The sequence below is a fragment of the Chenopodium quinoa genome, unplaced genomic scaffold, assembly GCF_001683475.1.
Source record: "Chenopodium quinoa cultivar QQ74 unplaced genomic scaffold, ASM168347v1, whole genome shotgun sequence".
NCBI classification, from domain to species: domain Eukaryota; kingdom Viridiplantae; phylum Streptophyta; class Magnoliopsida; order Caryophyllales; family Amaranthaceae; genus Chenopodium; species Chenopodium quinoa.
In genome coordinates, this window is record NW_018743955.1 from 2,245,466 (window position 1) to 2,251,147 (window position 5,682).

The 5,682-nt window shown below is 37.3% G+C and overlaps 1 long non-coding RNA gene across 10 annotated transcripts; it reads left to right on the forward strand.

Annotated features, from left to right (window-relative positions):
* The first annotated feature begins 1,625 nt into the window (after window positions 1-1,625).
* Window positions 1,626-4,472, forward strand: LOC110689174. 10 transcript variants are annotated; one of them, XR_002504838.1, is made up of 6 exons: window positions 1,628-2,009; window positions 2,864-2,938; window positions 3,140-3,327; window positions 3,605-3,714; window positions 3,889-3,928; window positions 4,092-4,472. It is a non-coding gene; the product is annotated as an uncharacterized LOC110689174 (long non-coding RNA). The 10 variants fall into 10 exon arrangements; XR_002504835.1 differs by having other exon boundaries at window positions 4,097-4,472; XR_002504842.1 differs by having other exon boundaries at window positions 3,889-3,914.
* The last annotated feature ends 1,210 nt before the right edge of the window (window positions 4,473-5,682 follow it).

Here is a 5,682-nt window from a genome sequence, read left to right on the forward strand (position 1 = left end):
TCAAACCCTATCCAACTACACTACTATTGGACCCATATCATGGACCAACCGAAGTGGATTGCCTGTTTTCTTAAAATAGGTTTTCAAAAACAGAGAGAAGAGAAAAGAAATTAAAACTATCCGCAACACTAAACTTTCCACACTTTCACTTCATTCGATTATGATTCGACGTGAAAGGTACTCATCACTGGGTTTGGTTTTGGGGAGACACAAATGGGTGTCTACAACGTCACTCCTTCTTTTCCATATCAATGATATCATTCACCACCTGTAACTCAGGGACTGCAGGACTCGAAATAAAGCGTCCCTCTTGATCAGCGACCCAAGGGTCATGCCATAAATTTATCATTCGACCATCTCCCACTCTCCAAATAATTCCCTCCTTGATAATAGCTTTCGATGACCAAATGCTACACTAAGAGTAGCTACCCGCAAGACCAAGGGAAGAGTCAAGGAAATCAGAATTGGGGAAATATTTCGCTTTAAAGACCCGCCCTAATAATGAGTTTGGAGCTTGCACTAAACGCCATGCTTGTCTACCCAATAGAGCATCATTAAAGACACTTAAGTCTCTAAATCCCATACCACCCAAGCACTTTAAAGTGCACATAGCATCCCAGTTTTTCCAATGTGTTTTCCTCTTCCCATCCGACGAACCCCACCAAAACCTTGCCATGGCCGAGTGAATACTCTGAATAATTGAGCTTGGAATTTTGTATACTCCCATCAAATAATTCGGGATTGCCTGAACAACAGATTTTAGGAGAATTTCCTTCACAGCTCTCGTGAGGAGTTTTTCTTTCCACCCTTGAAGTTTTTTTTCAATTTTTGTCAACTAGAGCTCCAAATACAACTTTCTTCGATCTACCTACAATTGTAGGTATGCCAAGATATTTCTCATGTCTATCAACTTGTCTCATATTCAAAATACTCATCAAATCTCCCCTAATTTCACTGCTTACACCTCTACTGAAGGACACCTCTGATTTTTCATAGTTAATTTTTTGCCCGGATGCCTTTTCATACTGGTTAAGTATATCAACTACAATTTGACATTCCTGTCGAGAAGCCCTTGTAAAGAGTAAGCTATCATCTGCAAAGAGAAAGTGAGAGATCTCTGGCCCATTGCGACAAGCTTTAGCCCCGTGAAGTTTCCTCTCCCGAACTTTACTCGGCAAGAGAAAACATCTACCACTAAAATAAAAAGGTAAGGAGAAAGGGGATCTCCTTGTCGAAGCCCTCTAGTGGGATTCACCGAGCCACATACTCCTCCATTGATCACGAACGAGTAAGAAACAGACGAGATACAATCCATCAACAGATTCACCCATCTCCCATCAAAACCCATAGTGAGAAGCAGTCTTCGCAAAAAAACCCCATTCAACCCTATCATAAGCTTTGCTCATATCAAGTTTCATAGTAACAAGCTATTTGTAACGGGCAAATCTTTATCCGTTACAATTAAGATATTCGTAACGGGTAAAATAGTGTCCGTTACGAATACTTATTTATTCGTAACGGGCAAAATAAGGTCCGTTACGAATACATATGCATTCGTAACTGACAAAATAGTGTCCGTTATACTATATTACACGTAGATGACCAAACATGGCCCAACTAATGAGAGGAGAGCCCAATACTCGGCTTTTTAGGGTTTCACTTAACAGCCGTCACACCTCTTTCTCTCTCATCAGTCCCTCACTCTCTCTCTCCTCTCCTCTCCTCTCCTCTCCTCCCTCCCCGTCATTCACCTCTTTCTTTCTTTTCAAACTCAGGCCCTCTCATTTAGAGGAGCAACGAGAAGACCGACGGTTTCATACATTAACTCCCAAGCGGCGTCGGTTTTGGGCGGAGGTGTAACCGGCGATGACGGAACTCTTGTTCGAAAACCCACTCCGGTTTGACCAGGGTCCGAACCCGGTAAGCGTCGATTGTGGCGACATTGAGAACAACCAAGCCCGTAGGCTTCTTCCTCTTTAGATCTAAGTCGTTGAACGAACCGATGCTAGGTAAGATTTTTCTCTTTGTAATCATCGAATATTAAGTTAGTAGATTCAACTTTATTTTTTGAAATTTATGTTGTTTTTAATTGATTTAAGTTTCTGGGTACTGGATTTTTGGGATTTTGTGCTGAATTTTTGCAGATTAAGGAATGATTATTGTCTTTTTTTAGATCTAAAGTTTTTGATTTTATTCCAATTCTATCTTTATTTTGTATTCTAATCTCCTTAATTAATTTTAGCTCTCTAATTTGAGTGATTTATGATTTTTCATCTTTAGTTTAATTTCTTAGTAGGATTTTTTGTTTCGCTCACAGGTTCATTTCGATTTCCTTCTCTTTTGCATTCTTTTCATTCTTCGATTTGATGTGCTCGTTGTTTTGTTCTTCGCATTAAATTTTATAGGATTTGTAATTGGTTATTGTTCGAGAATTAATTAGGTTTTTTAGTGATTTAATAGATTTCTAATGTGATTATTGATTCAGCATTTGATCTGATTTTCAGTTCGTGTTGTTAGTGAATTTGTGAAATCATGCATTCTCATCATTGGTAAGATATGAGAATTTCTCGTCTAGATGTTTGATTCTTAGTGTTGATTTTAGGATTTTTGATTTTGGATTGTTTAATAGAATGACTATTTTAACTAATCATTTTTTATTTTAATACCATGAAGATTTGTGCATCTCATTTAAGTTCATGCAACCATGATTAAGCTGCTGTTATTATTTATGTTATTATCAGAAGGCTATTAAGCGATCAATGAAGTCTTAGTATTTGTTGATGACCTCACTTTCTCTTCTCTTTAGTGTACAAATGCAACCTATATGATCACTAAAGTCTGTTTTTCCAATTACCATTTGCAGCCAACTCGACAATAATCATTTTGATGGTGCTGAGATTCCAGAATCATATCAAAATTTGTCCAGATTGGTAAAGTTGTAAGTGGTTGGAATCATTTTGTGCGTAATTATCTTTTATTGAATCTTGATTATGTTTGTGGAATTGAACGGTTTAACAATTGATTTTAACTTTTGATTAGCATGATTTTGCGTGAATAAACCAGGATTTGGAGTTTCTGTTGTTTTGAATAATGGTTACAAATTGAAATTTGTAACTGAATTTTGATTTTGTGCTCCAAGGTTTGAGGATGATGTATGGATTGAGATAGCCAAGTACCTAGATGGAAGGTCTCTGGTGATGCTTGCCACTACCTGCAAATGGTTCTACAATACTCTATTACCAGAATGCGTGTGGAAATATGCCAGTTTACGTGATCTAGCAGTTCCTGGTCCAGGAGACGTCTCTTTTAGCTGGAAAAAACTATATGGTTAGTTTCTTGTTTACCCTTTCCTTTTCTGGTATTGAAGAGTGATTCACTTGGTTTATGTTCAACCAGTTTAAATGTAACTAGCATACTGAAACTACAAAATCCTATGCTTCTTCTATTTTGGATTAAATAACTTCTTGTACCTAAAACATAGAAACTCATCTGATAATGTCTTAAAGCCAATAAGTGAACAGATTACCGTGGTTAAAATTATTTGTAACATGCATGCCTGCTTCCATTTTCTTACTAACTTTATCCATAATCATCAATTGGGAAGGGAATATATGAGTATCCAATTGAGATTCAGTCTGCCAAAAACATGTTGAAAGAAGTTCCTGATAACAAAGAATTGCTGGACAAGATCAACTCCAAGATCAAGGCACTTAGGTACCATATTTGGTCATATTACTGGTTTGATTATACCCAGTTAAATAACATATACCGCTATAAAAATGAAAAATACTCTCACACTGCTTTAAACAAGTTCAATTTATCTCTGGAGTCAATTCCTGATTGGTTATTCGAGTTCATGCCCTTACGAGGTGGTTATTTCATTGGCAGTGTCAGCCAGCTCGCATGGATTTCAGGTGGTTCTTACTTGGTAACTGCATTGCTATCTTAAGCTAAAATTGTATATATTATTTTTTTTAACTTTGATAAATAATATAGGCATGTTGTGTTTGATTTTTTATTAGTGTAGTTTGCATTTTTTTGCTTCAGATCTATAGATTTTTTTTTCCTGATTTTGGATCTTTCTTTGCTAGTTTAGGTATGGTGATTAGTAAACCGAGAGTACGTCAAGATATGCTACTCAAATCTTCTCCAGGGGCTTCAACAGTTCAACACATTTGGTAGTGTTTCCTCCAGTTCCTCCTCCGCTGCCCCCTTTGCTAAAATCACGCCAAAATTAAACAACAATAGGAACAACCCCAGAAAGAACAATAATCTGCTGGTGTTGCTGAAACAGTTTCGAATTATGAGCAAACGAGAGAGCAACGAATTGAATTTGAATCTAATCTTAGTTATAGCAAGTGCATGACTTGTTTTTAATTTCTTTAATTGATAAAATCATTTGAATGTTGTATAGCTTTTGCTAATTGAATTTGAACTGTATATTTGTATAAATCATTATTTAAAATTATTTATTTTTTGTAATTGATAATTTATAATAGTAATTCAAATTTGATAGCAGATTAGAAGGTATCACCTGCTGGATTTTTTTTTTTTAATTTGGGCTCAATTGTATTCGTAACGGGCAGTTAGATTGCCCGTTACAAATAACGGGGTTATTCATAACGGGCAATCAAACTGCCCGTTACAAATAACGGGTTATTTGTAACGGGCAGTCTGATTGCCCCTTACGAATAACGGGTTATTCGTAACGGGCTGTCTGTCTGCCCGTTACAAATAACATATCCTATCCTTAACGGCAGCATACGTAACGCCCGCTGCCCGTTACGGATAGACTGTTTTTGCCCGTTACGGATAGCTATTTTTCCACTAGTGAATATTAGGAAGAATATTTTTGAGTCTAATCACAATCGACTTAGAAACTAGCTTATATAGCACATTACATAAAGCAATAGGGCGAAATTAAGCAGTAGTAGTCGGTTTGTCTACTTTCGAAATAAGGACAATATTAGTAATATTAACATGACAAGGAGAGATAAAGCCATGGAGAATATTACTAACAAAAAAAGCAATGTCATAACCAATAATATGCCAAAACCGCTGATAAAAAATTGCATGCATACCATCCGGGCCAGGATCTTTACAGGGGTGCATTTGTTTGAGAGCATCGTAAATCTCCTCCTTTAAGAAAGGTCGAGTGAGCTCCCTGTTTGCTTCCTCCGAGATCACAGAATTCATAGAGCTAAGTACTTCATCAATAATACTCTCGTCGGGATTGGAAGAAGTGAACATAGAATCAAAATGGATGGTGATTATCTTTTCAATGCTTTCCTCATCCTCATGCCAAGTACCCTCCATATCCAAAATACCCCGTATCAAATTTTTCTTTTTGCGCTGCGATGCCTTATGATGGAAGTATTTAGTATTTTTATCTCCATCCCGAATCTCAGCTACCCTGCTTCTGATGTACCAATAGGCTTCTAGCTTTTCATTATAATCATCCAGAATTTTTTCAAGCCTTGTACACTCCGCAATATTCCCAGCTGAACTCCTCCTTCTTTGGGCCGTATGAAGTGCCTCCTCGGTTTATGCTATTTTGTTCTCCAACTTATGAAATTTCTCACTACGTACTCCATTTAACAAGCCCTCTCGCCATTGCTGCTATACGGGTAGGAGTACCCTCCCCTGCTGAGCTTTCCCAAATTTGTTTCACCGTGGCCTCAC